An 11,292-nucleotide genomic window follows, 5' to 3' on the forward strand; every position below is an offset into this window, starting at 1 on the left:
AAACGTAAAAAGCTATAATTTTGTTGAAGGAGCAAAGTTTAACAAACCATAACCCCGCTTCTGGATATCGTTTTAAGTCAAATGATATACCATTTATAAGTTTATGATGTTTATTTTTAAACACGAAATAAAACAAAATTGACCGGGGAGGAATTTACGGCTCATTCGCCGTGGACGGTCACATATGATATACACCAATTCAGGGTCTCTGAAAGAACTGTATCGTCGGAAACTAGATTTTGTTTGTTATTTTAACGCCAAACCAAGCATAACTTATTAACTGATGTGGTTGAGGAATAAATTGATCAGCTATCTCATACTATTTAAATTTGGACACTTACTCATTGGCGTTTTTGCAAACATTGATGCAGGAATGGGCAGTTATAAATGTTATAATGAGCTTACAGTAATGATTTTCTTCTTAAACAGATATTGTTTCCCCATTATGTGGAGACCACTCTTTTCCACTGCATGGCACGGCTGTTTGATGTATATAGAGTTGGCTTCATTATTAACTAAATGCAAACTATAGATGGCGCTATTTATCCTAAATCATATTTCTTTATTTGCAAGGGTTATATGATTAATACTGCCATTAAAGCAGCTGGAATGTGTGAAACAAGCAACAAGGAAATTTTATAAACATATTTGTGACACGATCTGGTCGATGGGGGCCAAAGGAGGCATTTTTTAAATTGAGTTACTGCAATTATTACATTAAACATACAATAGGCTATCATTTACTGAAAACACCAAAGGTCTAGCATACTTGGTTCTAAAGTTGTGAAGTTTTTTGATGTCTATTTTCTTATGTATTTTATTGTTTTTTACTCCATATTTGTACCTTTATCTCAGTTTGAAATTTGCCGCCTTTGGCCCCCATGGACCATATCGTGTCACATTTTATCAAACAATAAAAGGAATTATTTGTATTATTAAAAGCTTAAAAAGTAATTTCCAGTAACTAAATAGCGCCTCCAATTTTGTCATTAATAGATACATTGATTCTATAACCGAAAAAGCTTTTAAAATTACTATAAAAGTGAATAATTTTGTAAAAGATTGGAAATTAAAGTTGAGAACGACTCAAAATCATCTGTATACATTAGCATGATATCACTTTTAGCTGTTTAAGCCTAAACTTTCGTTGTACATGATGCTTTGTTTGAAAAACTAATAAATTATCCCATCAAACAATAGCCTTGATCAAGGCTTCCTCCTTTACTTTTTCTCTATTCATGCTCTTCATAGGACCCATGTATAATCAGTGGTAGAAGTATCATATACTACTGCAGTACTGGACTCTCTCAGATTTTTTGTGTAGGCTTCCTCCTTTACTTTTTCTCTATTCATGCTCTTCATAGGATCTAGGACCCATGTATAATCAGTGGTAGAAGTATCATATACTACTGCAGTACTGGACTCTCTCAGATTTTTGTGACTTGGTGCTGGCTACATGAGCTTACGGAGGAAGTGTGCCTTGTGGGCGTGGGCATTTTGCTCAAACACTACCCCTGCAGTGCACAGTATGCCTGGGGTAAAGTAAGATAAGAAAGTCCACTATGACACTATCTGGCCTAACAATTCAAATGTCAAATAGATTTTTACAAAGTTATGATGGTAAACCCGGGATGGTAAATAATTATTTTGAAAGAATAACTGTGGCAAAGCTTCCATTTTACATTCACTAACTATGGACGCCAAAGGACTTGAAGCAAGTCTAATCAAACAACCGTGATGGGGACCCCCGATCTATGGGCACAGGGAAAGTAATGGTATAAGTATTAGACTGGTTCTATTTTGGAAAAATTGCGGCGACAAATTTGCGTTAAAGCTGCCAAGAAGCTTATTTTATGTTAATTTGGGTACGCTCAATTCGAATTTGTTGTCTGCCAAGCAGTATTTTGAGACCGTGGTCCTCAAAAAGACCCCATAGGTCGTATAGCGGGCAAAAAAAAACCCCCAAACCAAAAAAAACCAAAAAACAAAACATGTCGGTAGCAGATATGAACTGCAGATTCGTTTACGTGCCGCCCCTAATTATCCCAGAAATGTAATGTTTGTGCGTGTACGACCTATAGTTAAGAAGTTATGAGGCACTATGATGTGCCCTGAGTAATTTAATTTAATTATTTAACTTTGTTTACAAGCTAAAAGGATTTCATGAGATGGGAAACCCCCTTGTACTTGCAAGAGTTGGTGTGAAAAGTCATTTTGGGATTCCCCCCAAATTATTGTAAACAAAGTCAGATCTATGTTTGGAACTTGGAAATCCCCAGTTCAGTGTATTGCACCATAGGAAAACCCCCCAGGAAGTGATGTAATGATATGAGAAAGGTTAATGTGTATATTTAATCTTGGGAAATTCCAAGCTTGCATCATCTGTGAAGATGTGAATGAAGTGATGGTTTATTAATAGATGATGGGTTTTGCATGAGTACTGGGATAAAAGCTGGAGGCTTGAGTTTGGACTTTACAGAATGTCATGGGAGATTGTAAAACTCCACATGTGGGTGTTGGTCTTCGTGCTTCAAAAAGGAAGTACATTTTAACCAGTTTACATAGCCAATAATTGCGCTATTTTTAATACAGCAACGAAGGAGATTTCGAGTACACAAATGTGCTCTTCCTCATCAAAGTCTTCATCATTAAAGTTCTTCTGTCGAATTGCTGGAGTTTGCTGGGTTTATAAAAACAACACATCTGTCAAATACAGCGGAGCAGTGTTAAAGAAGCCTGTTCCCTGGAGAAAAAGTGATTGGTGAAAGAAACACCATTTTGGAGAAATCAGCGCAAGGAGATTAATGTTTGGAGAAAGCAGCGCAAGAGATAAGCGTTTGGAGAAAGCAGCGCAAGGAGATCATTGTTTGGAGTAAGCACCATTTTTGTGTGGGGATTTTATACGCAAGGGTATTTATACGTGCAAGTGTACAAAGGACTTCGCTGATTTTCGCAGGACAAGTGATTAAGGATATTTACATCAGCCGTCCAGGACATTGCAAGAACTCTGTTATCTTCAAGAAGAAGAATGCTGGCTATAAGTACTAATAAGTTAAAAACATTATTGTGATTGTGTGATTATTTTGTATGTACATTTGTTGTCATATATTGTACCAATCATATTTTGCTTTCAATTAAAGACTCAGATTTTGTTAGCTTAATCAAACAGTGTATTTGTGTTGTGCATTCGTGTGAGTTCGGGTAAAAGGTGATTTTGGCCTTGAGTCAAGTACGACTCGTAACAGGTACAAAAGGTCTTTAGGTCGAATTGCTTGTTGTGTAAAAAGTATAAAAAATGCTCCAATTTTCATAACAGTTGAGGCAAATTGATCGTCTAGCTTAAAGATTTCTGAAAAAGAATAGTTTCCCCTATCTGCGATGTCTAGTTAGCATGTTACACAGTAAAGAGTCAAAAGATCTGTAAGATTCCATAAGATTGAAAGGCATTATTTATCATCTATATAAACATCTCAACAACAAAAAATTACCCCCCTTGAATAATGACCATTATTCAAAAAATGGTAATTGTATTACAAATCTGTAAAATACGTTGGAATTTATTTCTGCACATTTTGACACCTCATTTGTAGCAATTGGCTAAATATTGACGTCACAGCTTACATTTAAATTAATGTAGCCCAAGATTTGAAAGTTGCAGTAAATTATATTGATTTTGCATTCAGTGTAATGGAAGGAAATCTGTGCAATGATATCTGAGTGTTTTTGTATTGTAAAAATTTGTATGTAAGTGCAACTTTCAAATCTGGACCTCACTACATTAAATTGACCGGTGTTTTATTGTTTTCTGGGCAAATCGTATCAAATGAGGTGTCAAAATGCGCAGAAATATATACTGCTTCCAACGCATTTTACAGATTTGTAATACAATAGCCCTTCTTTGATTAATGGCCATTATTTAAGCGGGGTTAGTTACTTTTTTGAGATGTTTATCTTCTGCAATTCACATCGCAGATAGTAAAAACTATTATTTTCTTGAATCCTTTGAACTGAAGGAACAGTTTGCATCCATTTTAAGGAAAATCGAGCAACTTTAATTTTAACCCCCGTATAACACGCAAATTCACCTTAGACCTGTTGAGCCTCATAATTTGGTAACTATTATGTCCTACGCGCAAATATGTTACATTTTTGTGATCATTAAGCCCAAACGAAAAATTAATGCCTTTTAGTGAATTTAGAGAATGTTTAATCTGTGCCCCCTGTTTGCTAATGTAGGGGTTTTGGGAGGCTTTTTTTGGGTTACAGGGTTTAAATACAGCTTGGCAGACAAAATATTTAAATTCAGCAAACCCGAATAAACCAAAATAATACTCAGTCCATGGAGTAGAGTTATCAATAGAGGGCTGCAATTATTGCCTTTACTATGGTCAAATAACTAGCTAAAGAGGGTAGTGTATACGTACACAAGTATTTTTCGTACTTTCATGCTGATCAAGAGAGGGCGGGCTCTTTGTATGTTACTGTAAAATTTCAGTTCGCTCCCGTTCGATGTTTTTCGGCGGGGGGGGGGGGGCATTGTAATCGGAGTGTTTTGGACAAAGATTGAAACTCAAATTTGACAGTAACGGCAAGGGGTTGTGCTATAATTATGAGCTCTGGGAGAGGGTAAAATGGGGGGGTTGGCGACTAAAAGGGGTGGCAAGCAATATCTGGCAAGCCGAAAGGGGAGGGTGCGCGATTTTTCGCACGCATTCTTGGGTCACATTTTGAATAAAAAGCTCTAAAAAGGCTTAAAAACAGTACGGAAAATGGACGATACGGAATTATATTATTTGGCTATTAACCAATAAAATGTCGTTATTCATTTCTACTGAATGGTAAGTAGGGAAATCAACAGGCGGTATAGGACCCCTAGGACACTCGGCACGTGGCGTATGAGGCTGACGAAACTACACCCCGTTCAAAATAGACGGTTAGCTGTAACGAATTGAAAAACAATGTATTTACATTGGAGTACTTTGTCGCACCTCAACGGTAATAGAATAACATAATTTGGCTTTGACACCACATAACACATTTAGAATGGTTTGTGACGATTTCATAATTATGTGTTAATCAAATGGCGATGTCAAAAAAACCAAATAAACAAACATATAGTATTGCCCAGATCAAATAAAATAAAGTAAAGAAAATATATATAAACATGATAAAAGGAGCAAAAATTCAACCATTTAGCGTGTCTTTTCTTGATAAAATACCCTATTTTGTACAAAATATAATAGGCTATATTACAAACTGTCAGTTATTTACTCCGCCTACAGGTGCACCCCTATGCACACTCGGCTTTGGGGTGAGTACATGTACAGGATGCATTATATATTATCAATTGCTGTATGGGGTATGGTGGGGGAGCTGGAAAATATTTTTTTTTTCGCGTGTAAATTTTTAACCCCTTCCCCCTCTTCGTGAACCCAAATTATTTTGACCCCCCCCATTATAATGTACTATTCTTCATCAAAGGACAAGGGAAAGATATTAATGATACTAAAACTTGTATTCATGTGCAGTGAAATTGTACCCATGTCATTGATATAAAAGATATAAAATTGCGGAAATGTTTTGTCATTTTGTGAAGCAGCTCAGAAGCATGTTTTCATAAGCGGTAAAACACGGTGCTTTTCGTGCTAAAAACGAAGATTCACAGGGCAATTATTGCTTATTTTTTCTTCTATCATGACTTTAGGGATGTCCCTCATAAAAAAAGTTACCGAGGAACGTGTACCCACATGTGGTCAAAATACAATGATAATAATCTGCACTACATTAAAACATTGTTGTAAAATGTGAACACTAAAGAAGAACAAATATATTGCAGAATGAACTGACACATAGTTCAATATAGGCCTAAATAAAACAATTTTAACACTACATATCTCTAACCGTGGAGTATTGAACGATTTATCAAAATATATCAAGTACCTGATCAAATCCCCTTATCTGCCATGTGCGTTTGTTTTGGTTTTACTGGAACATTTGCTGGCTATTTTGTATTTTTTGTTGTAAAGGTTTTTCCACCTCCTTCAATGTGCCAAATAACTTTTAACCCCCCCCCCTCCTGTTGACACACCCCCTCTTATTCCAAAAATGTAATGACCCCACTACATACCCCCCACACACCCCCACACCCACACACCCCAAGGTATTTCTGAACACTCCCAAAAAGTGCTCCATCAAGTACTGAATGATACTAAGTAGTATAATTATTTGCTGGTAAATTTTGTACAATCTCGTGCATTGGAGGGAGAAAACGATCAAGTTAATTAAGTTAGGTAAGTCAATGACGCTTTATTTGTACACGATCACAGAACCCCAAACTCTGTATGACATCATTAAAACGGTACTGAGCAGGGAATTTACCGGGGAATTTTGGCATCAAACAATGTTTCAACTGAATAATAACCCTTTTCATAGTCAAATATAAATCACAATAACACATTTGAGTGAATAAGTAAAACTTCAAAACATTTAATGGGACAATTATTAAGCAACCGTGACCTTTTGTGGTGCATTTGAGGAAATTCTTTTCAAACGAGTTTTATGAACGTTCAACCCCGGCGTTCAACACAGTGTCCTAAAAATATTATATCCAACCAAATAGTGTAGCATTTTTAAAAGGAAATACTAAATTTATTTTGTAAGCCTATCATATAATTCAGAGCTCATTTGATAAACCAGTTTTGAAGATAGAATCTTGGATCAAAAATGGTTGCAAGATAAAATAATTGCACAATCTTCTGTTGACCTCAAGTCGCCGCACCAACAACGCATCAAAGTGAGACATGAATTTTAGATGACTTTTTATGATAATTTCAAAAATTATATTAAAATTTGGTCGGTTATAGGTATTGTGACTCAAAGGGAAATATCCAAAATGCAATTGCATGATCTCTATATATTTACCAATAACTTAATAATAATAGACCAATCAAAATGTGAATGCGTTTTTGGAAATTATCAGAAAATACGATGTTTATTTGGATTTTTTATTAAATGAAAATAGACAAATTGGACCACAGATGGACACATTTAACCTGTGCCACGAGATAATTTCAAAATTGATCTTGCAACCATTTATTCATTTTAGATTATATCTTCAAAACTGATTTATCAGATGAAATCAAGTTGTTGTTTTAAACGATAGCTAAAAGATGTGACATTTACATATGAAAACACTGAATAACTTTTTTGGAACACATATCAGTTAATAGTTATAAAGAAACCATTGTAGTACAGTCCCTTGTGTATTTGCGTAGAAAATGTGGACAGAATCTTTCAAACCAAATCATAAAACTATAACAAAAATATGGTTTACATTTTGGCGGCCATTATGGTAGAGCGGTGGCCATCTTGAAATTACACAGGGCTAACAATTTAGAATTTCTGCAATCTTGTTGATTGGACAATGTATAGTTTGGGCTATCTACGATCTACCAGTGCCGAGTTATTTTACAAAAACTTCATTTTTATTCAAAATTGCACATTTTGGTCGTACGAGGGTTACAATTTCAATTTGCTCCGATTTGGCAAATAGTGGCAAATTGAGACAGAACATTACACTGTGCAATGGACTCGGTGAGCGTGGCCTAACGGGTAATTGCATATAATGCAAAAGGTCACGGGTTCCATTAACGGCGGTGGCAACATCAGTCTATAGATTAAGTTCATGCCTCTGTTCTCTCCATAGCACATATAGAATCGGGTAAATAAACCATGGGTGTACTCATTCCTCCTGAAGGAACGTTAGGCTGTCAGTCACGTGTCTTATTTGAATAGAGAGTTTATATACGCTCACTGGCCAAAGGTATTGCAGCATCGCTTTTGATAGGACACCCTGTGCATGCATGTCGCATTCAGTATCGAAAAGAGTAGGATGAAACCCCCTGACATTCCAAATTTATCCCAGTTACTAGGAGCTATATGGAAAGCAATGCCATGGCACTAATTAATGGCTACCTAGTGCTCTTGAATATATAGTATAGATCGACGCATAGTTTTCTTACTTAGGTTTTTCATATTTTCTAATAATAAGATCTCTGACATTGCCTATGATTATAGTGAATTGGCGGATTTATAGATTGCTGAATTTAAAAGTGCAGATATAAATGTAGTGAACTGCATTGAACATTAAATAAAACACACACGGTCTGTCCCTTCCCCTTCCCAGTTGATAAGTTCATAATATATAGTCAGGGCGAATACGCTGTGAATGACCATGTCGTTCAGAATGTTTGATTGCCTACTTTAACCTTTAACTATGTAACCAAGCAACCTAGAAAATTGTGACCATTTATTTTATTTTTTCCTTGTGATTGAAGGAAGAGTTTGTGTTTTAACAAACATTCTGCACAATATTACATTGTTGTTCAGACTAATAGTACGGTTCATGAATAAATCGATGACATCACCACCCCTAAATAGACTGAATACCTGCAATAAAAGAAGTCCGTCGAAACTTGCTTCACCATAAATGAACAAAGGTTGACACAGATTGAATGCTTTGGTTTGCAGACCTACTTACAGGATATAGTGTAATCAGTTGAAGTAAAAATCAACAGAACATCAAGTGTATATGTTGACTCTTAGCTGTAGGAGCTTGGGATTATATCTCATTTGCAATGATGATACTGTTAGGCATAACCGTCAGCATTCTTTTAATGACGGCACCAGTTGCTACACAAGGTAGGAAATAGTTTTTTTAAACAACTAAATACCTGGATGAAGAAATTACCCAAGTCCATGAGACGTAATCTATGTGCAAGTTATATGTCATACACAATCTAAAACAGTATTCTATATGAACACCTGTGTTCGCGCCATGTGTTTCTTCTTCTTCTTCTTCTTCTTCTTCTTCTTCTTCTTCTTCTTCTTCTTCTTCTTCTTCTTCTTCTTCTTCTTCTTCTTCTTCTTCTTCTTCTTCTTCTTCTTCTTCTTCTTTGGCTAAAATGCGATTTTTTGGGGTCTATGGGTAAACACAGGTCAAATGTCAATAAGAGGGTATTTCCGGCACAAACCAAGTACCTTCAAAATGCTGTGATTATACCGATGGGTTACTCAGCATCAGACTGAATCATCGTCGTTAACTGCACAAGTTATGTGTGCAATTTTAGAGAACGTTGACCGACAGAGGGTGTCAATATAGGCCTATGTGTGGCTTTTGAAAAACAGCGAATCATGCGCATGCTCAGCAAGCAAATACGACGGCGATTTAGAACACTGATCATGCGTGCGATTCAGGTTTCTGCAAAAGCGATTGAGTATAAATGCATCTTTAGAAATGACCGGCGTAACAACCGAACTCAAATAGCGTTTGTATCAAACATTGTTGATGATGACAGCATTGCAGTCTGGATAACTGCAAGTCCATCATGATAAATCTTTGATAGCAACAGGGTATTGACGTCATAATGAGCCTCATTAAACAGCGCCGCCACTTTTTCAATTGAATTTTACTGTATAATTTACTGAAAAATAAGGATATTTATTTTCTTTCTTTATTTTTGTTATAAATGATGGTTCCAGGTTCCTGCAACTATGACTATTATTGATTAAAGGGTTTATAATTTAGTGACAGTTGGGTTTGATACGTTTTCCATTTGTAGTATCATTACAATTTAACATTTTCTGCGGTTATATGGGGTGCGGAAAGACATTTCAACGCGGGAATATGTTATGTAACTTGTGGAAGAAGAAGCATTTTTCAGTGAAAGTCACATTTTGGACCATAATGATCTTTAAATTACCTTTGACCATGAGTTGGTCATGTGACATCACTCCCCATGGTCATAGTGACCAAATATGGTCAAACTGGCCTAAAACATATGGCTACGATGCCTCGTTATAATATTGAAAATAGACAAACTTGAGAATTTTACCACATTTGACCAGAAAACAGACCCCATGCTTTAGCTAAATATGCTTGCAATGATCCTATATATATGCAACTAATATTAGCTACATCCTTTTCCATTTGTCTGATGATTTAGCGATACGCGTCTGCTTATGTTTGACAAACCCGAAAATTTTATTAACATACACACGAGAACAATACGTCGCCAGAGGGCTACACTATCGTAAGTGACATTTTTGGCCAAAATGAGATTTTGACGAATTATGGAAGGCCATATAAAAGCGCACATTTTAAACTAGGTTTTAAGTTTCAAAACTGCTTAATTATTTTTTAATTAATGAAATAAAATATCGTAAGTGCAATGCAATTTTAAATAATGCATGCAAGACTATCGTGTGTGCCACTTACGATAGTCTTGCACGCTAATTCGGTTTTTCATTTTTCTGCAAGACCATTGTATGTGCCACATAAACTACTTTATTGGGCCTAAACAACAAAATCACGGAACGCTACACCATCGTAAGTGCAAAACAGTATCTAACACATCACTGGCTGTGACGCTGACGGCTGTATGCGTTGTCATCATGCTATCATGCATCGTGCCAAAATAAATTAACACTTGTTAAGAAACATAAAATGACAAAATATTGGATATTTGAGCCGATATCACGCACCGTGTCCTCATATGAGGACGGATAATAAATGATCTATGAAAAATGTATTAATACCCCCTCATCAATGTGCAATGTTGCATTACAATGTCAAGACAGGGCCGGGCAGTATACACTCTGAGCTTTTATAAATGCCTACAGGCTCAATTTACCCCCAGGCACATTTCTACAATTGGAATTTTACAGCCATGCGCTATTTTTTATGATCCCTGGATTCGGCCAAATTGTTTACCTGTTTTATGACATAGGAAAGTGACTACAATTTTTTATTAGTATTTATAGATGTTATAGAACATAATGGAAACAACTATATTGTAACAAATATCTTAGAATACTTGAAAATAGTGAAAAAACATGTGTCCTCAAATGAGGACACTGCGCCATTGTGGTGTCTTACTATAGCGCCCTCCCGTCCTCATAAGAGGACACTGTGCATTACAGATGTAACATTTACCATGATGGTATAGGAAAATACATACATGTAGTTTGAAATAGGCCTACTACAGAGTGATTAATAATAATTGTATTTCAACTTGAGTTGTTGAACTCTAATTAGGCTAGGAATAACATCTAGTTGAATTTAAATTCTAATTTACAAGTTGTAATTCATGAAATCTTATTCACAAGTTGTAATTCGTAAACGTCAATGCATTTGTATGCATGTACATGACTGCAGACAAGTCACTGTTTTTTGCCTGAATTTCTTATTTTGTAAAGTCCAATAATATTTCTACATCATTTTCAGTCCAAGCT

The sequence above is a fragment of the Amphiura filiformis genome, chromosome 2 (assembly GCF_039555335.1).
Source record: "Amphiura filiformis chromosome 2, Afil_fr2py, whole genome shotgun sequence".
NCBI classification, from domain to species: Eukaryota; Metazoa; Echinodermata; class Ophiuroidea; order Amphilepidida; family Amphiuridae; genus Amphiura; species Amphiura filiformis.